Source organism: Carcharhinus amblyrhynchos, chromosome 15 (assembly GCF_965287045.1).
Source record: "Carcharhinus amblyrhynchos chromosome 15, sCarAmb.v2.hapA, whole genome shotgun sequence".
Lineage (NCBI taxonomy): Eukaryota > Metazoa > Chordata > Chondrichthyes > Carcharhiniformes > Carcharhinidae > Carcharhinus > Carcharhinus amblyrhynchos.
Genome location: NC_137338.1, coordinates 4,172,350 through 4,198,905, shown reverse-complemented (window position 1 = coordinate 4,198,905; position 26,556 = coordinate 4,172,350).

The window sequence follows — 26,556 nt, the reverse complement described above, 5'->3', positions numbered from 1 at the left end:
TACCTGAACAGGTGCCAGACTGTGGTGACCAGGGGAATTTCACAGTAACTTCATTGCAGTGTTGATGTAAGCCTTGCTTGTGACTAATAAATAAACTTTATTACTTTAGAAACACATAAGTGGACAGGTACACACACTCGCCCTCATACACACACACACAACACATATACACACACACACAGGAACAAACCAGGTACATACAGTTCCACACAAATATACGCCCATACACATATATACACAGAAATAAACACACACCTTTATGTAAACAAATACACACATATGAAAAGGAAAAAAGGTGCAGATACACAAATATGGGCACATATGGAGACAGACAGACATAAGCAGAGAGACACATAATCAGGAGCAAAAGGACATAAAGTAATGCATATAGATATGAAGACACACACACACACACACACACACATGCAGGTAGACAAACTAACATGTAATTGACACCGTCTGTTTGGTACAACTTTTATATTGTTGATACTGCAGCCAAGGCCTCTTGTGTTCTTGAGTGCGTCATCATGATTTAACCTTCACACGGTTCATGATGCCCAAATGGGCAGCTTTGAATCTATCTTCAATGACTGGTGCAGTCATTGTGGGAACTGTTTACCTGAGGTCGAGGACAAGACCCAGGAAACCAATCTTCCTCTTCTTTGGAGGCTTTGCCTCTGTCTGAGGTACAATTCACAGCACTGCTCACCCATTCAACTTCCGAAAGAGACAGATGAATGTTGACCATGGCTCGGTGGCAGCATTCCCACCCCGAACCATTGGATCGTTATCTTGGAACTTCCAATGTCAATAGGGGCAAACCATTACTACACAGGCTTCAGTGGATCAAAAAGCAGGCCAACCACCATCTTAAGAACATAAGAACATAAGAAATAGGAGCAGGAGTAGGCCATCTAGCCCTTCGAGCCTGCCCCGCCATTCAATAAGATCATGGCTGATCTGTTGTGGCTCAGTTCCACTTTCCCGCCCTCTCCCCATAACCCTTAATCCCCTCTCTTATCAAGAACCCATCAACCCGCTTCTTAAAAATATTTAGCGAGGCAGCCTCCACCACTTCAACGGGCAGAGAATTCCAGAGATTCACCACCCTTTGTGTGAAGAAGTTCCTCCTCAACTCCGTTCTAAACCGCCTCCCCTTTATCTTGAGGCTGTGCCCCCTAGTCCTACTGTCTTTTTTGAGCGGGAAGAGTCTCTCCACCTCTATCCTATCCATCCCATTCATCATCTTATACGTCTCAATGAGATCTCCCCTCATTCTTCTATCTTCTCAGGGCAAAGAAGAACGACCAGCTTTGGAGAGACTCTGACATCCTGAGAATAAATTTTTATCGAATCATAAAATCTACAGTGCAGAAGGAGGCCATTTGGCCCATCGAGCCAGCACTGACAACAATCCCACGCAGGTCCCATCCGCGTAACCCCAAATATTTACACTCCTAATCCCCCCTTACACTAAGGAGCAATTTATCATGGCCAATCAACCTAACCTACACATCTTTGAACTGTGGGAGGAAACTGGATCATCCGGAGGAAATCCACTGTGCCGCAGGGAGAATGTGCAAACTCCACACAGACAGTGACCCAGAGTTGGATTTAAACCCGGGTCCCTGGCGCTGTGAGGCAGAAGTGCTAACCAGTGTGCCACCGTGCCATCCTGCCACCCCAAAAGAAGAGGCTTTGCATTAGTTGGGGAATCAAACCTGTTTGACTAAATGTCTTTGCTCTTCGTTTGGGAATTATGTCACACAACCTACTCTAGCACTTGTGTGGGAGTGTTTAGCCCCGTCTTCTCAAAGGGATGTTAAAGTAAGGTCCAGCTGCCTTTTCAGATGGATGAAGAGGTCTCCAAAAGCACTAAAATAGATTATCTCGTCAAAATCCCATTGCTGCTTGCCCTGTACAGATTGGCTTCCATGTTGCCCTGTGTTACTATGGTGACTACATTTCAATTGTATTTCATTGGGCGTAAAAAGCCTTCAAGATATCCTGAGTTGACTCAACACTGAATGGTCGATGCAGGCTTGGAGGGCCGAAGGGCCTGTTCCTATGCAGTAATTTTCTTTGTTCTTTTCTTTGTTCTTTGAAAGAGTCAGTCATGCTGTTTGGTACTAATGTCATTCAATATCTTAGTAAAAAGTCTGACAACACCAGGTTTTAGTCCAACCTATTTATTTGATAATATACTCACTAGCTTTCGGGGTTACCCCCTTCGTCAGGTGAATGGCCAGAACTCTCCATTCACCTGACGAAGGGGGTAACCCCGAAAGCTAGTGAGTATGTTATCAAATAAATAGGTTGGACTAAAACCTGGTGTTGTCAGACTTTTTACTGTGTTTACGCCAGTCCAACGCCAGCTTACCCACATCATTCAATATCTTAGCCATAGAATGAAATCCCACCAGAGCAGAAGGAGGTGATTCAGTCCATCAAGTCTGTGCAGAATCCCTGAAAGAGCATCTTACCCACGACTACCACCCCCCCCACCATCTCCCACCACCCCTCTGCCCTATTCTCACAACCCTCCCACACTTACCATGGCTAATCCACTTAATTTACAAATCTTTTGGATGTTAAGGGGCAGTTTAGTTTGGCCAATCCACCTAACCCACACACATCTTTGGACAGCAAGGGATAGTTCAGCATGGTCAATCTACCTGACCTATACATCTTTGGAGTGTGGGAGGAAACCGGAGCACCCGGAGGAAACCCATGCAGACACGGGGAGAATGTGCAGCCTCCACACAGATGGTGACCTAAGGCTGGAATTGAACCCGGCTCCCTGGCGCTGTGAGGTAGCGGCGCTAGCCACTGTGCCACAATGCTGCCCTCAACTAGAGGGGCCACTGACTATTATTTGTGCTGATGGAGAGGGGCTGCAGTGGATATGGATATGATGGGGGGGTTGGGTGGAGCAAAAATAATATTTTAACCACATTTGGAAATTAGGATGAGGCGGAGGTCCCCTCACGCTACCACATCCATCCATCAAACTCTTACAAGTATCACCTGGACAACCCCTGAGGCTGCTTAATAACCAGCTAATAATACATTTGGTTTGGTTTATATTACAATGCTGTGCAAGTCAGCAACATTGTAGCTACAGGGGATGCTCAGTATCTTTTTTTTGAATTAAGCAAGTCAAGTTTTGTTCAGTAGCGATATTATTTCCTGTTCTGTTGGCTGTTCTATCATCTCCCAACGCAGAATAATTTAATTTTCCCCTCGGTCACTGGGCTCTGCAGCACAGAGAAACACAAATTATTGTTTAATTACCTGCTGAATCATTATGCTCTTCCAGAGAAAAAAAAACAATTTTCCGACAATTAAGGAGGCTAAACCCCTCTAAAATGGAAATTGAGGAGCTGTGAAGTAGCGTTGAGTGATAATGAAGGGATCGAGATGGCCAGCAAATGTTGATTTTTGTAGCACGATGCCTCGTGAAATGAACTGGATAGATAATTGCACCGTGTTAGATAAAGCTGTGACAATGCTTCTCAGCAGCTCGTTGAATACTCCTGGGGTTTTGTTCCTCCCTCTAGTGTTCTCAATCAAAAGGAGAATGAACTTGCGTTGCTGGAGTGTCTTTCGGTTTAAGATCTCACCGTAATCTTGCAGGTACACTTTGAAGTGGAATCGCTGCTGTAATGTGAAGAAATGAAGAGGCCAGTTTTCGCATAGCAAGCTCCCACAAAACAGCAATTCAGATTGGCGTGATTGGGTTTAGTGAAGTCTTGCTCTGCTCCGGTACGCTGGCTAAAAGCAAATTGCCGCGGATGCTGGAACCTGAAACCAAAGGAGGAAATGCTGGAAAATCTCAGCAGGTCTGGCAGCATCTGTTGGAGTGGCACAGTGGTGAGCGTCGCTGCCTCACAGCGCCAGGGATCCGGGTTTGATTCCCAGCTTGGGTCACTGTCTGTGTGGAGTCTGTATGCTCTCCCCGTGTCTGCGTGGGTTTTTAAACAAAGGCACAACATTTGCCACTCTCCAATCTTCAGGCACCTCACCTGTGACTATCAATGATTCAAACATCTCGGCTAGGGGACCAGCAATTTCTTCCCTAGCCTCCGACAATGTCCTGGGATACACTTCATCAGGTCCCGGGGATTTATCTACCTTGATGCGCTTTAAGACTTCCAGCACCTCCTTCTCAGTAATATGTACACTCTTCAAGACATCAATATTTAATTCCTCAAGTTCCTTAACATCCATGCTTTTCTCAACAGTAAATACTGATGAGAAATATTCATTTAGGATCTCACCCATCTCTTGTGGATCCACACGTAGATGACCTTGTTGATCCTTAAGAGGCCCTACTCTCTCCCTTGTCACTGCTGAGATTTTCCAGCATTTCCTCTTTTGGTTTCTGTTCCAATACATATTTTCAGGAATAGATTAATTGTTTTGATGATGTTGGTTGGCGAGTGGGTATTAGTCGGACTGCTGGGGAGAACTCTGCTTTGAGATAGCACCATGGAACTATAACTGTGGGGGTGTGAAGTGAGGACTTGCTCAGGCACAGATATGCATAGCTGGTGTCTGGACTCAGATGTGAAGTTCCTCTGTTTTTGTCCTTTATGAACAGAGTGAAGGAATCGCCTGCTGGTATTATCACTAGACTATTAACCGAGAAACTCAGCTAATGGAACGGGGACCCGGATCCAAATCCCGCCACAGCACATGGTGGGATTTGAATTCAAGAAAAAATATCTGGAATTAAGAATTTATTAATGATCATGAAACCTTTGTTGATTGCTGGAAAAACCCATTGGTTCATTAATGCCCTTTAGGGAAGGAAATCTGCCATTTTTACCAGGTCTGGCCTATATGTGACTCCAGACTTACAGTAATGCAGCTGACTCTGAACTGCCCTAGGGAACAGGGGATGGGTAACAAATGCTGGCCAGCCCCCAATACCCATATTGCATGAGTGAATAAAAAAAACAGAATTTCCTCTTATATATTGGAAAGTCCCCATCATAACCCCAGTTCCCTAACCGTCCACTCCACCCCTGTCCTTGATCACTGTCTGAGACCGAATCAGAATTTTCACAACCTTATCATTGTATTTGAGCTTTTTAAGATGTGTGCATGTATGTACCAGCTCCATAACCAAGGTTGCCTTTTTCAACCTCTTTAAGACTACCTTCCATATCGTAAGATGATCACCTAGTGTGGTTCAGGAGCCCCACTCTGGCATGGTAGCTTCTGCTGTATTTACTGCAGGGATAGACAGTGGATTGAGAAGGTTCACTGGCCTCCATTTTCTCTTCTCAGCCAGCTGGGCTTTTTGTTTCTACTCAGCCCTTCCAAAGCTCTTCCAAACAGTCAATCTCCAGAGGCTATTGGTGACTGTCTCCAGTTTCAGAATCGGTATCCTCCATATCTGATTTGCAAGAGTCTTTATAGCAGAGATATGGACGGCCAGAAGGTCATGACTCAGACCACTGTACAGATGGTCTTTGGGTATATGGCCGACATCTATCTGATGAACTTGTCGAAACAAGTGTAGATAACATTGGCTTAGCAATGAGTGTTTGTCGATAGAATGAGCATGCTTCAAAACCTCTGAGTTGTTGGCCTATCCTGCCGAGAGATACAGGGTGTATGTCTAAGAGAGCGAAGGTGGAAACTCTTGAGCCTTTTCCCCTGTTAGTCTATGTTGTCCGGCTTTCACCACTGGAGAGGATTGCGCTGAGGGTGCTGACTTGGTTGTCCCACAGTTTGGTATTCTCAGTTAGGTTGCTGTTGTTTCACTCTCTTTTACTCAGTGTGGGCAAAACAGCTGCAGCTTTTGTGATTCCTGTGCTGATTTCAGCATCAAGAGACAGATTGCTGGTGATTGTGGGGCCTAGATATGTGGAGCTATTGAAAACTCAGTGTAACATTGTCATTGCGAGTAGATGATGAGATATTTTCTTGGTATGGCAGCATACTGGACCATGACAATGCTCTTCCTGATGCTGATGTCAAACCAAATTCTTTAATGGTGTGAGAGAATCTGCCCATTGGTTACCTTAGACCCAACTTCCTGGCCAACTTCCCATTGTGCATAAACTTGAGCTCATCCACAACTCTCCTGCTTGTATCCAAACTTTTTCAAGATGGTGCTGGAATGAGGCAACTTCTTGCAAGCTGTGCCAAGCCTACCTTCTAATTCTACTTCTTACTCTCGTTCTACGCTTCTAAAATTTTATTCTAACACTTTTCGACTAAGTTGATAATCTTTCTCTGCACCCTAGCTATGACCACAACATTACATTCTGGTCTGTCTCCTTTCCTTCTCTATGAATGGTATATTTTTCACTGTATACCAATACATGTGACAAATCAAATCAAAAACTCACACCAAGTGTTTCACCTGTTGGCCACCTGTACACACTGACCAATCTTGGCTCCCAATCTGGCATGGCCACAGTTTTCAAATTCTTCCTTTTTTCAAATCCCTCACTGCGCTCTCTATCCCTGCAACCTTCTCCAGCTCCTTAACCCACCTCAGTCTCTGCACTCCTCCCATTCTAGTCTTTTATTTATCTTTCCAATTGTAATTGTTCCACCATTGGTAGCTTCAGCTGTATTGGGGGCGAAGAAAATGTGATTTTGATGGAGGCAATCACATTTTCAAACAGAAAATCAAAACACTCACCACCAAAACTGGATGCCGTTTGGGGGAACTGACAATTTCCAGACTGGGGTCTGTAGGTTTGTGTTTGGGAAGGGTACCATCGGATTTGACACTATGTCAGCTAAATGTACACAGCAGGCAGTATCTATTTAAATGATGGAGTGGGTTTGAACAACTGAATGGGCTCCCTCATTTATGTTAACCTTCCCACGTAATCCATTACTACAAAGGGTCGTAAACGAAGCCCAATCCATCACACAAACCAGCCTCCCACCCATTGACACTGTCTACACTTCCTGCTGCCTCAGGAAAGCAGCTAACATCATTAAAGACCCCATGCACCCCAAACATTCTCTCTTCCACTTCTTCCGTTGGGAAAAGATACAAAAATCTGAGGTCACATTCCAACTGACTCAAGAACAGTTTCTTCCCTGTTGCTATCAGACTATTGAATGGACTTACTCTCACTAAGTCGATCTTTCTCTACAGCCTGGCTAGGTCTGTAACACTACATTCTGCACTCTCTTCTTTCCTTCTCTATGAACAGTATACTTTGTCTGTATACTGTGCAAGAAACAATACTTTTCACTGTATCCCAAAAGATGTGACAAAAATATATCAAATCAAATGAAATAAAATCAAATCAAAAATTAATTGAAAACGGCAGAGAGAAATTGATAGAAAAGCAAAATTCTGTGAATGCTGGAAGCTGAAACAAAACCAGAAAGATGCTGGAAAATCTGAGCTGGTCCAACAGCATCTGTGGGGAGAAATGTTCACAGATCTCCACCTTTGAGTCCAGGTGACACTTCAAATTTTGAACGACGGGTCACCTGGACTTGGCTCTGTTCTCTCTCCACAGATGCTGTCGGACTGCTGAGATTTTCCAGCATATTTCTGTTTTTGGTTGGGAGAGAGATAGATAATTGAGTGGAAATTGTCTTTCTTCTTTCTTCACATTGCCTCAATCTTGGTGTTTATGATGGGACTGTTCAGTATATTAAACAAGATTATCTGCCTGTCAACAGATGTTAGCAGAAAACACAGATTTAATAAGTTGGATTTAGTTTGGTATGTTCTGGATTTAATGGAGCCTGCCACTGTGCCAGTAAAGATTTCCAAGGATTAACTTAACCTGATTATTACATTTATTTTTAACTTCAATCCCTCTTGAGTTAAATTTTTGATTTTTCTCTGCGTAATGCTGGCATGAATCACTCCTGGATGACTTTATCCAGCTTCTGCTCTGTGTGCACAGATCTGCCGTGGGCTAAATCCTCAGCTGTGTACAGTTGTCGAGAAAATTTGAGGAGAAATTCTTTCAGAGGGGTGGTTGGAGTCTGGAGTGGACTTCCTGGGAGGGTGGGGATGGAGGAAGGTTCGATAGAGGCATTCGAAAGGGATTGCTATCTGAACAGAAGAAATGTGCGAGATCTCATTGAGACGTATAAGATGATGAATGGGATGGATAGGATAGAGGTGGAAAGACTCTTCCCGCTCAAAAAGGACAGTAGGACTAGGGGGCACAGCCTCAAGATAAAAGGGGGGCGGTTTAGAACGGAGTTGAGGAGGAACTTCTTCACTCAAAGGGTGGTGAATCTCTGGAATTCTCTGCCCGTTGAAGTGGTGGAGGCTACCTCGCTAAATATTTTTAAGACGCGGGTTGATGGGTTTTTGATGAGAGAGGGGATTAAGGGTTATGGGGAGAGGGCGGGAAAGTGGAACTGAACCACGACAGATCAGCCATGATCTTATTGAATGGCGGGGCAGGCTCAAAGGGCTGGATGGCCTACTCCTGCTCCTATTTCTTATGTTCTTATGTTCTTACGGAGATGAGGCAGGAGGTGTGGGACTGGGTAGAACGCTCTGTCAGGGAAGCAGTGCAGAGTGCGTGGGCCGAGTGGCCTCCTACTGTACCGGAAAGATTCGAGTTGGAATTCTCCTGCCATTCATGCCAACTCTGTTCCTGCCAGCAGCACACCCCCGCCCTTGGGTTTCCCTGGCACCATGGGGTGACATCAGTGGGAAATTCCTTTGCCAGTGTTGGGACCAGAGGATCCCACTGCCAGTGAACAGCATGCCACCTCCCATTGCTGGGAAACACGTGGCTGGAGGGGCGGAGGGGGAGCTGGAGAATCTCACCCTCTGTGATTGTAGAGCATTACAGCACAGGAGGAGGCCATTCATGCCTTCCATTGTGCCAGTGTTGGCTCTTTGAAAAAGCTGTGAGCCTCACTTCCATATCCTGGCTTTCTGTCTGCAACCCTGTTAGGTTTCTCATTTTCAAGAACTTACCCAACCCTATTTTGGAATTATTCATGAATCAACTTCTCCAGCTCCCGACAGCTCTCTGATTGAAAAGCATTCTCCTCCTCTCCTGCCTCTGGGTGTTTTGTTGACGGCTTTACAGTTGAAAGCCCAGAGGGAATATTCCCCCTCTGTCTAATTCCAAGAAAACATCTCATCATTTTAAAAACTTCCGTGAGATCAACTTCTTGGGCAGCATGGTGGCACAGTGATTCGCCTTGCTGCCTCAGCGCCAGGGACCCAGGTTCCATCCTGGTATCGGGTCACCGTCTGTGTAGAGCTTGCACATTCTCCTCATGTCTGCATGGGTTTGCTCCGGTTGCCTCCCAAAGATGTGTGGGATTGGTTGATTGACCATGCTGAATTGACCCGAGTGTGAGAGGGGTAAATGAGGCTTATGGGAATAGGGCCTGGGTGGGATTGTGGTCAGTACAGACTCAATGGGCCAAATGGCCTCCTTCTGTACTGGAGGAATTCTATAATTTTCACCTTGTCTGTTCCAAGGAGAACAGGGCAAATATTTTGTGGGGGGTGGGGAATTTTCTGGCCTGCCCACAGTGTGCTTCTCGTGGTGGGAGACAATGCACCATCCACTGGTAATGGAATCTTCTGGTTTCCGCTGCTGTCAGTGGGATTTCCCGTCGACTCCATCTCACGCTGCCGGGAAACGCAGGGGGTGGGCGCCCCCAGTGGGACCTGAAGATCCTGCTAGCGTGAACAAGCATTAGAGTGTAAGCGTAAAGAAGTGTAATTAGGTTTATACAGGGCATCAATGAGGCCACGCCTGGAGTACTATCTGTCACTTTAATCCCCTCACCTGGCATATGTGCAACAATAGTTCACTGGATTATTTTCTGTGATTGGGGGATTGTCCCATGTATCACAATTGAGTAGATGAGGCCTATATTCCTTGGAGTTTCAATGGATGAGGTGATCTGATTGAAGCATAGAAAATTCTTACGGAGATTAACAGGCTAAATGCTGAGAAAATGCTTCCTCTATCTGGGGAATGCAGAACACTGAGTCACCATTACAGAACAAGGGGTTGCTCTGTCAGGGCTGAAATAAGGATAAATTTCTTCATTTTAAGGGTCGTGAGTCTGAGCAATTTTCTAGCCAAGCAGGCACCGGATGCTGAGGGCGACTCTATTTTTAGACAGTGCCAATTGAAAGGCCGTGTGCTGTGCAGATAGACAGAGATTCGAACTCACGATCTCCTGTTTGCGAGGCAGGTGCATTAACCAACCAATCCACGGCATCAACTGGCTGAAGGGGAATGTCAGGACAGAGGTGATGGAGTTTTTTTTCATATTAAGCATGTTAAGGGATATGTGGATCTTGCAAGACGGTGGAATTAATCTAGAAGACGAGCATTGATCTTATCGAGAATGACAGAGCAGACTTGAGGAGCCCAGTGGCTTACTTCACCTCCTGATGGGAAAGGGTAGCAAGTGAGCACTATAAAAGTGGCTTGAACAATAGTGGTGATGTGGGGTTCCTCTTAAGATGACACAGTCAACCACAACAGGCATGCAGGTACAGCAAGAAGTTAGCAAATGGTATGCTGGTCTCCATTGCAAGAGGACATGAGTACAAGAGCAAGGATGTCTTACTACAGCTGTACAGGGCCCCGGTGGGACCACACCTGTGATATCATGTGTAATTTTGGTTTCCTTATCTAAGAAACAAAATACTTTCCATAGAGCAAGTGCAGTGAAGGTTCATCGGACTGATTCCTGGGATGGCAGGATTGTGGTGTGAGGAGAAATTGGGTTGACTGCGTCTGTATTCGCTGGAATTTAGAATGAGAGGGGATCTCATTGAAACATATCAATTTCCGACAGGGCTGGACAGATTGGATGCAGGGATGTGGTTCTCTCTGGCTGGCGTGTTTAGAACAAAGAGTTACAGTCTCTGGATATGAGGCCATTTAGAACTGAGATGAGGGGAAATTTCTTTACTCAGAGGGTGGTGAACCTGTGGAATTCTCCACCACAGAGGCTGTTGAGGCCAAATCACTGAATATATTTAAGAAGGAAATAGATAGATTTCTAAACTCTAAAGGTATCAACGGATATGGGGAGAATGTTGGAGCGTGGTTTTGAGATACTAGGTTAGCCATGACCATGCTTAATGGGAGAACAGGTTTGAAGGGCCAAATGGCCTACTCCTGCTCCTATTTTCTATGCTTCTAACTTGAGTTTATGTAGTACCTTTAAGGCAGTAAAGCAACACAAAATACTTGGCAAGATTGGCTGTCAAACAAAAAGTAGCACTGAGCCCAAAAAGATATCTCAGGACTTGGGGGGGGGGAAACAAGGTAGTTTTTGAGGAAAATGTTAAGTGGTATAGAGACTAGCAGAGAGGATGAGGAGGGAATTATGATCATAGGGCCTAATGGCTGAAAGGACATTGGCCAAGGTTGGAAGAGTGGGATTTGAGGGTGTGCAAGACCCAAGAATTGGAAAAGCACAAAGAGGGTTGGAGAAGGTTGGCAGAGAGAGGGAGAGGTGAAGACATGGAGAGATTTGAAAACAGAGATGAGAATTTTAAAACCGAGGCATTGTTTGCTCGAAGCCACTCCGGGTCAAAGACCGCAGAGGCTAGTCGTGAATGGGACCTTGGTGCAGGATAGGATGCAGACAGCAGACTGTATGAGCTAATTCTTTGGAGACTGTAAGATGGGATGCTGGAGAGAGAGAGAGAGCATTGGAATTGTTGAGGCCAGAGCTAATAAAGGCAAGATAAGAATGTAGATAGTTGGGAGCTCAGGAAGGGGGCATCCGAGATAAGAGCCAGGAGGCATTGGGCGGAATCTTGTAGAGGCGCCAGGGGCCTTGGCCGCCAGCTAGAGAGCTGGCAAGAGCATTGCCTGTCTTAGGGAAAATCTGTCGCATCTTGTTGCCCTCATGCACTTGGCAGTCCCACAGCAGGCAATGGACCTCAGGGATGGAAGTCTCACCTAATGGGTGGTGGTAGCTGTTGACGATAATGCACCCACCCAAGGCCTGGGATCATTGATGAGTCCTGGGCCAGAGGGATGTGACAGCAGGAAGGGGTTAACAGGGGAGTGAGGAAGGGAGGGGTAGTGGGATGCCTGTCTGCAGCCTCTCCTCCACTTCCAGAATGCTGGGTCCCATGATCAGGCATCGAGTGCCTGACAACAGTTAGTTTCCCGGGAGCCCACAGGCAAATGTGTCAGGGTTTGCTTGCTGTTTTCCCCACATAGTGCGTCCCTGCCCGCTGCTGGGCTAATACCCTGATTAAACCCACTCTTTGAACAAAAATATCCTCTTTGGTGTCTAACTGGGAAGGTAGCACAGGCCCTGTTCCTGCTGTACCTTCGAGGTTTTCCTTTCCATTCAATAAATGATAAATATGAAGGGATGTTCAAAGCCCCAGGCTTTGACCAGATATGTGCGTTAGCAAGATGATGTTATATAAAGCAGTAACCATGAATATTTCATCTCAACTTCGAGTTTCATGAAGTGAAGTCAAAACTGGAGAGGGGGTTGACAACTCTGGTTAGGTTTATCCCTAGAGGTTTCCCTACAGAGCCTCCTCCCTCGTACTGCACCACCTGGTCAAACAGCCAAGATTTTCTAATTATTTAACATAAATGTTCTAAAAAAAAAGGAAACAATGAACATCTTTTTCCAATGGCCCACAGCCTTTGCAGTGTCCAATACCTTCAACTGTTTCTTGATATCACGCAGAGTGAATTGAATTGACAGAGGACTGACATCTGTGATGCCAGGGATCTCTGGAGGAGGTCAGAAAGGATCATCCATTCAGCCTTTCTGGTTGAAGATTGCTGTGAGTGCTTCAGCCTGATCTTTTGCACTGATGTGCTGAACCTCTCCATCATTGAGGATGGGGATGTTTGTGATGCCTCCTCCTCCAGCGAGTTTTTTAACCGTCTGTGAGGTTATCCACTTTGGCAGGAATAATAGTAGGAGGGATTACTATTTAAAGGGCGAAAAGCTGCAGCAGGCGACGGTGCAGAGGGACCTGGGAGTCCTTGTGCATGAGTCACAAAAACCCAGTCTGCAGGTGCAGCAGGTGATCAAGAAGGCGAATGGTATGCTGGCCTTCATAGCGAGGGGAATAGAATATAAAAGCAGGGAGGTCTTGCTGCAACTGTACAGGGCACTGGTGAGGCCACAGCTGGAGTACTGTGTGCAATTTTAGTCCCCTTATTTGCGAAAGGATATATTGGCCTTGGAGGGAGTATAGACAAGGTTCACCAGATTGATACCGGAGATGAGGGGGTTGGCTTATGAGGAGAGATTGGGCCTGTACTCGTTGGAGTTTAGAAGGCTGAGGGGGGGATCTTATAGAGACATATAAGATAATGAAGGGGCTAGATAGGGTAGAGGTAGAGAGATTCTTTCTACTTCAAAAGGAAACCAGAACTAGAGGGCACAGCTTCAAAACAAGGGAGGGGACAGTTTAGAACAGAGTTGAGGAGGAACTTCTTCTGTCAGAGGGTAGTGAATCTCTGGAACTCTCTGCCCATTGAAGTGGTGGAGGCTACCTCGTTGAATATATTTAAGTCACGGGTAGATAGGTTTCTGATAGACAAGGGGAATTAAGGGTTATGGGGAGTAGGCAGGAAAGTGGAACTGATCCACTTCAGATCAGCCATGATCTTATTGAATGGCGGGGCAGGCTCGAAGGGCTAGATGGCCTACTCCTGCTCCTATTTCTTATGTTCTTATGATTCCCAGTCTTGAGTTTCTCGATTTGTTTGAAGTCTGTCCCATTTAACATAGAGGTAGTGCCACACATAATGGAGGGTATCCTTGATGTGAAGACAAGACTTTGTCTCCACAAGGCTGTGCGGTAGTCAATTGTTCCGATATGGTCATGGATGGATACATCTGTGGCAGGCAGCTTGGTGAGGGTGAGGTGTGGTCTGTCACCCCCTCTTGTTGGTTGCCTCACCACCTGCTACAGATCCAGTCAGGCAGCAATGTCCTTGAGGACTCAGCATCAGTTCGTGTTGGAATGGGACCAACCATGAGCCTTTCCTCCCAGAATTTAACTCTGGTGTAGGAAGCAAGGTGATGGACGTCTGCTACACCACTGTGCCCTTCCCACCTCCAGACTCACCACCAGCAAGAGCAAGTTTCCACCCGGTGTTTCCCCCTTTTTGGGGGTGCAGAACTGGTGGACACAATTTAAAAATAAGGGGCCCTCCATTTAAGACTGAGATGAGGAGAATTTTTTTTCAGGGGGTTATTACTCTTTGGAATTCTTTTTCCCAGAGAGCAGTGGGCATTGGGACAGGGAAATGTGTTCAAGGCAGAATCAGATAGTCGGACATGGGAGGAATGGGTTATGGTGAGGGACGGGGGAGAAGCAGTGGTGGAGGGCAGACAGGAAGTGGAGTTGAGTGATCCCAATCAGATCAGCCACGGTCTCATTCAATGGCAGAGCAGGCTCGAGGGGCCGAATGGTCTACTCCTGCCCCTAATTATCACGTTCTTAGTTAGATGACTCGTAGCAATGGAACAGCATGTTTTTTTGTTCCTTAGCTCTACTTCATGAGTGTTCCTCTGGCCTTCCAGAAATCATTATCTCTATCTAAGGGGGGGCAGATAGGGTTTTGGTTCAACATTGCAGGGGCGGCGCACTGGCTTGGTGGTGTTATCACTCGACTATTCATCCAGAAACTCAACTCATACTTTGGGGACCCGGGTTCGAATCCCACCATGGCAGATGGTGGAATTTGAATTCAATTTTAAAAAAAAACTGCAATTAAGAATCTACTGATGACCATGAAACCATTGCCGATTGTTGGAAAAACCCATCCGGTTCACTAATGTCCTTTAGGGAAGGAAATCTGCTGTTCTTACCTGATTTGGTCTACATGGAAATCCAGAGCTACGGCAATGTGGTCGACTCTTAACTTGTCCTCAGAAGAAGGGCAACGAGGGATGGGCAATAAATGCTGGCAAGCCAGCGACGCCCATAACCCACGAATGAATGAATAAAAAAAAGTCTCATCTGAAAGCTGACGCCTCTGACGGTGCAGCATTCCCTCAGCGCTGCATTGTGAGCGTCACCCTCGGCTATGCGCTCGTGCCTTTGCAGAGTGGGCTCTCTCCGCTCACTGGGGCGGATGTCCTGACCGAGGTGATGGAAGTGTTACCCATTGAGTCACTGCTTCCCCACTGTTCTGTCACGTCCCTTTAATTTCGGGCCTACAATTCTGCTGTTGTACAATAATCGGGAGCGAGTGCGCAACTTTGTTTTAATGATCGCTGAAATATTACAGATCATCTTTGTTTTTGCTGACAGAGAATCCAATCAATCCCAGAGCCCATTACACTCACATTTTTTTATAGGCAATTATTATGAATTATTGGAAGACACATTTACCCCTCGTTAAAGTCACAGAGCTGATTTCTCTTTATTGCCACTCAGCTCCTCTGCTGCCCTTTCTTTCGCTCCTCTCCTGAGGTGGCGGGTACTGGTCCTCAATGGTATGAAATTGAAGAACCATCACTCACTTGATGAAAGTGGCTATTGTCTCCACAACAACTTGCATTTATATGACAGCTTTAATGTCGTTCTGTCCTAAGATGTTTCACAGCAGCATAATCAGACGCAAATTGACACGAACCAAGGAATTATTGGAATTACGCTGTGTATCCAGTACAGCTTCAGGCCTTTTGGGCTCATGCTGGCATGTATGCCTACTCAAGCCCCCTCCCATCATAGAATCATAGAATCCCTGCAGTGCAGAAGGAGGCCATTCGGCCCATCGAGCCTGCACCAACCACAATCTCACCCAGCCCCTATCCCTGTAGCCTCTCATATTCACACTGCGAGTCCCCCTGACACGAGGCGCAATTTAGCATGGCCAGTCAACCCAACCCACACATCTTTGGAGTGTGGAAGTAAACCGGAGCACCCGCAGGAAACGCACGCAGGCATGGGGAGAATGGGCAAACTCCACACAGACGCTCACCAAGCCAAGTATCCTTCCACACCCCACCCTATCAGCCAAGACTTCTATTCCCTTCCCCCTGTTGCGTGTATCTAACCCCCCCCCGAATGCATATTATTTACTTCACCCACTCCCTGAGGGAACAAGCACCGTTTTCTTTGGCTAGAGAATTTCTGCCTGAATGGATTCCTTGGTGTCCACCTTATATTGTTGGACATTGATTTTGTATTGATGATAGCTCTTCCTCGCTAATGGAAACACTCTCTTTGTGCCTTATCTGTCGAAACCTTTCGTAATTCTAAAGCCCTCCGCAAGGCCCCGCCTCACCAACTAGCCTGGAAGTAGCCATTTTGTGGCCAAAAGCTTAACTGAAGTCTAAGCAGTTGTAGAGGAGGAAGGAGAGGGTTGAGAGGGGAAGCTTTGACTTGAGCTCCTGAGGTTGAGCTGTAGGCTTGGCCACCAATGGAGGGGAGAAAGAAGTCCTTTCATGCCAGCAATTGTTGCTGTGGACTCAGTAGGCTGAAGGGTCTTTTATGTGTGGGACATTCTATGACAAGAAGCCAGAAGTGAAGGAACACAGAGATCTTGGAGTGTTGCAGAGTTGGAACAGGTTACAGAGATGGGGGCTGGGGGGATGGAAGGGGGCAGGAGTTGCAATCTCTGGTTGGGGTGGGGAGAGTGGGATCCAAGCACCAGGGTGATCATTTCAAAATGGAGATGTGACTGAAGTGGGAGATTTGCGAGGTGGTGTGAGCTGAATGGGACTTGGTACAAGTAACAATCCCAGCAGCACATCTTTAGATGGATCTCACTTTGCACAGAATAGTTTTAGAGGGAAGAAAGCCATGGGAGAGGCTTTCAGGAGAAAAGGTGGACTGAGACTGGGGTGGAAATGGAGGATATTATAGAGGAGGAAGTAGGTGGGCTTCGGGATGGAGATGATTCGGGTTTCGAAGCTTCGGATCAGACCAGACACTGAGGTTTAGAACAGTTTGGTGACCAGAGAGAGGGAGCAGACTGCTTGGACCCTGGAGAGAGTTACGTCGAGCTTTGACCCTGAGCTAATGTTCCCTTCTTTATCTCAGTGTGTGTATTAATTTGATTACATTGCTATCAAACAGTGGCCAACATGCTTTAGTTTAGACATGCTCATTGACACAGGCTCAGTGTCACTGATGTTGGCTCTCTGGTGTGTCTGTCTGTGTGATGTGGGTGACTCTGTGTCACTCTTGGTGCGACAGTGTGTGCCATAGTGATACAGATTTCTTTTGAAAATTCCACCAGTGCCTCGCTATTTCCCTATCTATCTTTGAAAGCATCTGCAGCTTTACAGACCTCAGTGCATATCCACTTCTGGGCTCTTGCATCGGTTTTTATTCCTGCATTATTGATGGATATATACCTCCAGCCTAGATCCTCAGCTCTGGAATTCCTTCACTCCAATTCTCTCCCTTAGTACCCTCTGTCCCACTTTCCCTTAAAATCTACGGGTGGGATTCTGCCCAAAAAATTCCAAGTGTCGAATTTGCGTAAAAGCTGGAGTAAATCCCGCTAGTTCTTTTTGTGGGGTTTTCAAAATGAGTTTCCCACACTGTGAGCACTTCAGAGTGCACTCGTGTGAATATTGTTAAAAATCAGTGGGCAGAACATATTCCGGCTGGAGATGCCGGCAGCACAGCACTGAGCGGGCGAATGTGCTGATCTGTCAGTGCCAAGATTGGCGCATGTGCAGTAGCCTCGCACTGGGGACCAGGCTGGCACTGCCAAGCTGGCAATGCCCGGGGGCACCCCCTTTATCCCCCTTATCCCCTCCCCGACACTCTGGGGGGCCTCAATGGCACCCCCCCCTTATCTCCAGTGGGCTTTGGGTCGTCAGTTCTCCGCTGATGAGGCATGTTTGTAAACCCCAGTGGAGTGAAACACACCTGGCATAGGGTGGGAGGGAATGGGGGAGGTGTGGCCTGGTGTGGTGGGGCAGGGGGTGGAAATCCCTACACTGCCGAAGGGACCATTCAAACCATTGAGTCTGCTCTGACTGACCCTCTGAAAGAGCATCTTACCCAGGCTCACCCCTGTAACTTCACATATTTACCTTGGTCAATCCTCCTATCCTGCACATCATGGACTGTAGGAAGAAACCGGAACACCCGGAGGAAACCCCACGCAGACACGAGGAGAATGTGCAGACTCCACACAGACAGTCACCTGAGGTTGGAATCGAACCCAGGTCCCTGGCGCTCTGAGGCAGCAGCGCTAATCACCGTGCCACCACGTCTTTTTTTGCTGATTCTTAAAATCTTCTGACCTACTGCTAATCTCGGCAGATTCGTACAGGGATTCTTTCAATTTGGTGTTGTCCTCAACTTCCTCATTCAGCCACGGAGAACGCCTCCTACAATATTAAGGGCACTATGGAAGGGATTTTCCCATCTTGACCTCCAGGGGAATCGTGGTGGGCGGGACATGGACCATGCAAAGATCCGGTGACCTCGGGTGGGATTTTCCAGCTTCAGGGCGAGCGTGGCTGGGGAAATCTCGCCCTCCATAAATGCAGGTTATTGATCTGTGTCAGTCTGCGGGTTACAGGTGGCCCAAGATAATTACAGCACGTCAAAGTCAGCATCAAAATCAGACGTCACATTTCTCAAATTTAACGTGACATTAGGTGATGAATTCTTGTGGTGAATCAGTGGGGGGCGGGGGGGGGGAGCTTCGCTGGGAATCTGTTAACTAGAATCATGTTAGTTGGTCGTTAGTTGATGGGTTAGTTGGCTGGTTGGTTAACTAACCATGCTGCCGGCTGCGCACATAAACAGGCTGCAATGCGAGCTACTGAGCAGATAATGGAACGTTCCAGAAATGTAGCAAATTAAAATGATTAATAATAAATCACATGAAAAATAAAATTTTCATGATTTGGGAACCAACACTTTTAATTATTCAGCAATGCAAAATGTTGGAAAGTTAAATACAAGCCAGTTATTGAGAGCTGCTCAAAGCTTTCCTTCTTAATAAATGCTGCACCTTAATTTGAAGGACTGACCAGTGACTGATGTGTCTGCTTATTTTTTGAAAACGAGATATAATTGCTTGCTTAAAAATTAATGCATTAATGGGAGAATCGTGCGGAAAATAGGAAACAAGTGGCCAATAGATGAAATATAATTAACAATGGGGTGATGCACGGTATACTATTCTTGTTCCGGTGCGAGGGTCAGTATCATTCCCAGGACAGGTACAACACGGGGTCAGATACAGAGAGTAAAACTCCCTTTACTCTGTCCCCCATCAAACACTCCCAGGACAGGTACAACACGGGGTCAGATACAGAGTAAAGCTCCCTCTACACTGTCCCCATCAAACACTCCCAGGACAGGTACAGCACGGGGTTAGATACAGAGTAAATCTCCCTCTGCACTGTCCCCAATAAAAAACGCTCCAAGGACAGGTACAGCATGGGGTTAGATACAGAGTGAAGCTCCCTCTACACTGTCCCCCCATCAAACACTCCCAGGACAGGTACAGCATGGGGTTAGATACAGAGTAAAGCTCCCTCTACACTGTCCCCATCAAACACTCCCAGGACAGGTACAGCACGGGGTTAGATACAGAGTAAAGCTCCCTCTACACTGTCCCCCATCAAACACTCCCAGAACAGGTACAGCGCAGGGTTAGATACAGAGTAAAGCTCCCTCTACACTGTCCCCCATCAAACACTCCCAGGACGGGTACAGCACGGGGTTAGGTACAGAGTAAAGCTCCCTCTACACTGTCCCCCATCAAACACTCCCAGGACGGGTACAGCACGGGGTTAGATACAGAGTAAAGCTCCCTCTACACTGTCCCCTATCAAACACTCCCAGGACGGGTACAGCACGGGGTTAGATACAGAGTAAAGCTCCCTCTACACTGTCCCTCATCAAACACTCCCAGGACAGGTACAGCACGGGGTTAGATGCAGAGTAAAGCTCCCTCTACACTGTCCCTCATCAAACACTCCCAGGACAGATACAGCACGGGGTTAGATACAGAGTAAAACTCCCTCTACACTGTCCCCATCAAACACTCCCAGGACAGGTACAGCACGGGGTTAGATACAGAGTAAAACTCCCTCTACACTGTCCCCATCAAACACTCTCAGGACAGGTACAGCACGGGGTTAGATACAGAGTAAAGCTCCCTCTACACTGTCCCCATCAAACACTCCCAGGACAGGTACAGCACGGGGTTAGATACAGAGTAAAGCTCCCGCTACACTGCTCCCCCATCAAACACTCCCAGGACAGGTACAGGGTTGGGCTTGTGCTGTACGAAGGATAATGCGGAGCTTGGATGATGAAGAAATATAAACTATCTCTGATTCTGCCTGGTAATCTGTAGTATAGTTCCGAATGATCTTCTCATTCTCTCCCAGGAGCTGCTTGTTGAGCGCGTTGTGTTAACAGTGACATTTCCGAGTGTGCTGAAGATCAACGCTGCTCCTGACCTTAAAAATGTGCATCCGGGCTCACTGCCGAGGAACTATTTCTACCTCCTCCTCGCCTCCCAGTGGCAAGCTGTTTGTCTCGTGCTGACATTCAGCCGACCTGTTCACCATAGGCTGGCTTTAACCAACGTTGTGCAGTTCAACCTCTGGTGACTCGATTGGACTACCCACTCCCCAATATACTGAATCAGAAATTGTGGACATGGACACCAAACACCACACAATGATGACCTGCAGCGACCAACAGCATGTGTCCCAGTCTAGACCTGATGAAGTGATACCCAATCAGCACTCTGTTTTACATCTCCCATTGACAGACCATTCAGATACCAAGCACAGACAGACACTTTTTTTGTACAATTAACTCCTCTAATTAAGAGAGACCGAAAATGAAATATTAACGTTGCTTAATATTTTCTCACAGTTTTGAGATTTTCAACTTTTAATGGTCAAAAGCCCACAGCCAATAATCACTGTATTTTTTTCAGTTTCTGTAGCTCCAAAACCCTCCACAGCCAATGGCGTACATATTGAAATGAGATCACATTGTAACACCGGAACCAGTTCACACAGAGAAAGCTCCCACAAACAGTAATGTGGTGGCAATCAGGGAGAGAACTCACAATCTCTTCTTTGCAATAGTGGCTGTGGGATTCTTTATGTTCATGTGAGAAGGGAGACATGGCCTTCATAGAATCCATACAGTGCAGATGGGGGCCATTTGGTCCATTGGGTTGCAGTGACTCTTCAATGAATTGTCCTATGAAGGACCTCTGGACATTAAGGGGCAGTTTTACATGGCCACCAGTCCATCTAATCTGCACATTTTTAGAGTGAGGGAGGAAACCGAAGCACCCTGAGCATTCTGAGGAAAGGTTCGCCTCTGGACCTGACTCACTGATACCATCTCATTCCTCAGACCAGATTCAGCAATGCCCCACAGACACAGCAATGAACATAGAACATAGAACATTACAGTGCAGAACAGGCCCTTCGGCCCACGATGTTGCGCCGACCAGTTAAAAAACAATGACCCTCTAACCTAAACCAATCCCTTCCCATCCATAAACCTATCCACGGATCTCTTAAACGCCCCCAAACTAGGCGCATTTACAACTGCAGCAGGCAGGGCATTCCAATCCCTCACCACCCTCTGGGTAAAGAACCTACCCTTGACATCCGTCCTATAACTACCTCCCCTTAATTTAAAGCCATGCCCCCTCGTGCTAGCTTTCTCCATCCGAGGAAAAAGGCTATCACTATCCACCCTATCTAAACCTCTAATCGTCTTATATGTTTCAATAAGATCCCCTCTTAGCCGCCTTCTTTCTAGCGAAAACAACCCCAAATCCCTCAGTCTCTCCTCATAGGACCTCCCCTCCATACCAGGCAACATCCTAGTAAACCTCCTCTGCACCCTCTCCAAAGCCTCCACATCCTTCCTATAATGTGGGGACCAGAACTGCACACAGTACTCCAAGTGCGGCCGCACCAGAGTTGTGTACAGTTGCAACATGACGCTGCGACTCCTAAATTCAATCCCCCTACCAATAAACGCCAAGACATCGTATGCCTTCTTAACAACCTTATCTACTTGATTCCCTACTTTCAGGGATCTATGTACACATACACCTAGATCCCTCTGTTCATCCACACTATTCAGAGTCCTCCCGTTAGCCCTATACTCGACACATCTGTTATTCCTACCAAAGTGAATTACCTCACACTTCTCCGCATTAAACTCCATCCGCCACCTCTCGGCCCAGCTCTGCAACCTGTCCAAGTCTTCCTGCAAACTATGACACCCTTCCTCACAATCTACCACACCTCCGACTTTGGTGTCATCAGCAAATTTACTAATCCACCCAACTATACCCTCATCCAGATCATTAATAAAAATTACAAACAGCAGTGGCCCCAAAACAGATCCCTGAGGCACACCACTCGTAACTGAACTCCATATGCCGATCAAGGAAGTTCTCCTGAACACACTTCAGAAATGCTTCCCCCTCCCCTTCTCTTTATTACTATCCCAGTTTCTAATGGGATAATTGAAGATCTTCATTATCACTACCTCATTATTCTTGTAACTCTATAATTTCCCTTCATTTTTCCCATTAGTTGGCAGCCTATTGAATACAACCAGTAGTGTTATCTCATCTCTGTTTCTTAACTTTAGCTGAATAGATTCAGTACTTGGTCACATTGGAATGTCCTCCCTTCCACACACTTTAATATTCTCCCTAATCAATACCGTTGCGCCGCCACCGCCCCCACCCCGACCTCCTTTCTTGCTTTCCCTAATGTTCTGGAACACCTTGTACCCAGGAATATTTAGCACCCAATCCCTCCCTTTGCTGCTCCTGTATTGCCACTGTTATTGTCACAATATCACGGTCTCATGTGGCTCTGCATTTGGAGCTTACCAGGCTTGTAGTGCATTTACATTCATCCGGAATTAGGTCTTCCCCTCTTCGTCTGACCCCATGTGATACCTTACTCTGTGGCTTGTAAGGCTGGAGGAGACTACAGAGATAGGGAGATGGTGGGCCACAGAGGGATTTGAAAACAAAGGTGGGAATTGTAATAATTATACATCTCAATGAGATCTCCCCTCATTCTTCTAAACTCTAACGAGTACAAGCCTAGTTTATTCAGCCTCTCCTCATAGCTCAACCCCCTCAACTCCGGTATCAGCCTAGTAAACCTCCTCTGCACTCCCTCCAAGGCCAAAATATCTTTGCGCAGGTGCGGCGCCCAAAACTGCACACAGTACTCCAGCTGCGGCCTCACCAATGCCCTATACAGCTGCAGCAAGACCTCCCTACTTTTATATTCAATCCCCCTCGCTATGAAGGCCAGCATCCCATTGATCTTATTGAATGGCGGGGCAGGCTCGAAGGGCTAGATGGCCTACTCCTGCTCCTATTTCTTATGTTCTTATTATGTTCTTATGTAAAGCAGAAGCCAGCTTAGGTCAGCGAGCACTGGATGACTGGAATGCTGTGTGAGCAATGGTGTGACGTTAACTTAATGAGAAGATGGTCAGTGTGAGTAGATAGAACATTGGATCTGAGGGTAGGCATGAATGAAGACTTCAGCAGCACACGGGTGGCATGGTGGCACAGTAATTAACACTGCTGCTTCACAGGTTCAGAGACCTGGGTTCGATTCCGGCCTTGGGTCACTTCCAAGTGGAGTTTGTACATTCTCCCCGGCTCTGCAGGGTTTCACCCAGGTGCTCCGATTTCCTCCCACAGCCCAAAATTTGTAGGATAGGTGGATTGACCATGCTAAATTGCCCCTTAGTGTCCAAAGGTGTGTAGATTAGATAGATTAGCCATGGTAGATGCACCGCGTCATGGGGATAGGGTGGGGTGAGAGGGTCAAGACCTAGTCAGACTGCTCCTTTGGAAGGTCGGTGCAGGTGAAATGGGGTGAATCTGTAGGTCGGTATTCTATGGATTTTATAAGGGTGAGGTAGGGTGATGTTATGTAGGTTGGAATAGGAAATTGCAATGGATGCAGGGGATTGGGAATTGAAGTTTCCAGGGCGAGAATGGAAAAGAGAACACACAAAATAATTAGGAACAGGAACCATTTTTGGTGTTTTATTTTTAATTCAAAAAATGTGGTTAGGAGGCTTGCATATACATCAGGGCTCTAATTACGTCAGTTAGTTGCTTAAGCTGTATGGCACTGGTGATAGGTTCTATTCTGCTCCTGTGCTGTTGTCCGGTATGAATCATATGAACTGTCACTTCAGTTTTGTTCTAGTGAGTGAACAAGTGTTTAAAGATTAAAGGATCACCTTTGATGTTTCTAAATTCGACACACAGTCTCCCAGTGTGCCTGTCAATCCTCAAAGCCCAGGATAATTTACGATCGAGGGGAGTTGGCTGGAAAATTCTCGTCCGTGCCTGATAAGGACTGTGCTTTTTTTTATCAAAATCAGGGCACGCAGAGGGGCTGCCAAAATGAAAGTTTGAATCGGAACAGCTCCAGTTGGAAGCTCATTGCTATGCAAATAAATGCAAATTTGCTTAAGAGATAGCGGGTAACGATAGAGCTAGAATTCTTTTTAACCCCTAATGGGAAGACTCCAAGATTTCACAAGTTAAGTTTCACATGCTTAACGGCACAGAAACAGCCCCAACTGGTCAAAATCACTGTTTATCATTCATAGTATCCCCTTCCCACCCTTCTTCATCCCACTGTATCAACATATTCCTTTCCCCTTCATGTATTTATCTTGCTACTCTTCAACACATACCTATTTGTCTCAATATGTCCTTGTGGATTCCAAGTGGGGTTTAGAGCCATAGAGTCATAATTTCCTTGCGGAGAGGTTGCCCCGTCCTCATAGGCACTAGATGCTGTGGGTCATCCCACCTCCCTTGCTTCTATGCACCCCCCTCCCCTCCCCGGCTCTTCGTTCCCAATCCTGTGACCTCTCCCCCCCCCGACACCACCCACTCGCCTCCCACTCACCTCCCCCCGCCCCCCCCCACCCACCCCCCCCCGCCCCAACTCTCCGCTCACATCACTCACTTGTGTCTGGATCCCTCCTTGGGCATGGGTGGGTATGGTACCAGTAGCAGCCACTGCCTCCACCCTGATGCAGCTGAGCACAGAAGACATCCGTGCCTCTGATCTGCCGGCAGACCCCAGAGGGTGGGACCCGATCCCGGGAATGACCCATCACTGTCCACTGAAATGTTTGAGTGGCGCCTAACACATCGGACCTTCCTCCAAGGAGGTGATGTGAGCCGGATGGAATGCACGCTGAACTGGCCAAACGGTTTGTTCTGTGATATTTCTGAATTGATAGAGGCAGTCTTCAAACTCCTGTTTACTCATTTCAGCACAAGCAGCAAACAGTGGGAACTCACTCACCATCCTTACCTCCAATTAAAAGAAAATGTGAGAGAAACTCAGCAGGACTGGAAGCACCTGTGGAGAGGGAAAAGAGCCAACGTTTTGAGCCTGGATGGGAAACTCTGAAATGTTGCCTCTATTCTTTCTATTTACAGATGCTGTCAGAACATAAGAAATAGGAGCAGGAGTAGGCCATCTAGCCCCTCGAGCCTGCCCCGCCATTCAATAAGATCATGGCTGATCTGAAGTGGATCAGTTCCACTTACCCGCCTGCTCCCCATAACACTTAATTCCCTTATCGATCAGAAATCTATCTACCTGTGACTTAAATATATTCAAAGAGGTAGCCTCCACCACTTCAAAGAGAATTCCAGAGATTCACTACCCTCTGAGAGAAGAAGTTCCTCCTCAACTCTGTTCTAAACTGGCCCCCCCTTATTTTCAGGCTGTGCCCTCTAGTTCTGGTTTCCTTTCTAAGCGGGAAGAATCTCTCTACCTCTATCCTATCTAGCCCCTTCATTATCTTATATGTCTCTATATGATCACCCCTTAGCCTTCTCAACTCCAACGAGTACAGGCCCAGTCTATTCAATAACTCAGACCTGCTGAGTTTCTCCAGCATTTGCTGTTTTTGTTGCAGATTCCAGCATCTGCAGTATTTCGCTTTCCACTCCAATTATATTTTGCACGTGTGTGTGTGTGTGTGTGTGTGTGTGTGTCTGTGAGTGTGTGTGTGTGTGTGTGTGTGTGTGTATGTATGTGTGTGTTGGTGTATGTTTATGTGGATGTGTGTGTTCATGATTAATTAGTCCAAAGATGTGTGGGTTAGGTTGATTGGCCTTGCTAAAATTACCCCTTAGTGTACTAGGATGCTTAGGTTGGAGGCATTAGCGGGTAAAGTATGTGGGGATATAGGGGTGGGGCCTGGGTGGGATTATGGTCTGTGCAGACTCGATGGGCCGAGGGGCCTCTTTCTGCACTGTAGGGTTCTGTTCTAATTAAACTGGGGAGATTAATAGAGACAGCTTGTCTGTGAGAACTGAGCTGTAAAAGAATAAAGGTGTTAGGGTCATGCATTTGTAATGAGGGATTATGGTGCGTTTAGATAGCTAATAAATGGATTGCACCTAAAATTTGCAGGAGATAAGTGGTTTTTCAGCTGTTGAATTTCAAAGTTGAGTTCTGAAGTGACAAGGAACTTGTATAACTTACAAATGTTTCATAGATAGAGTCAGGGTTTGGATTAGCACAAAGAAAATTACAGCACAGCATTAAGCCTTTCGG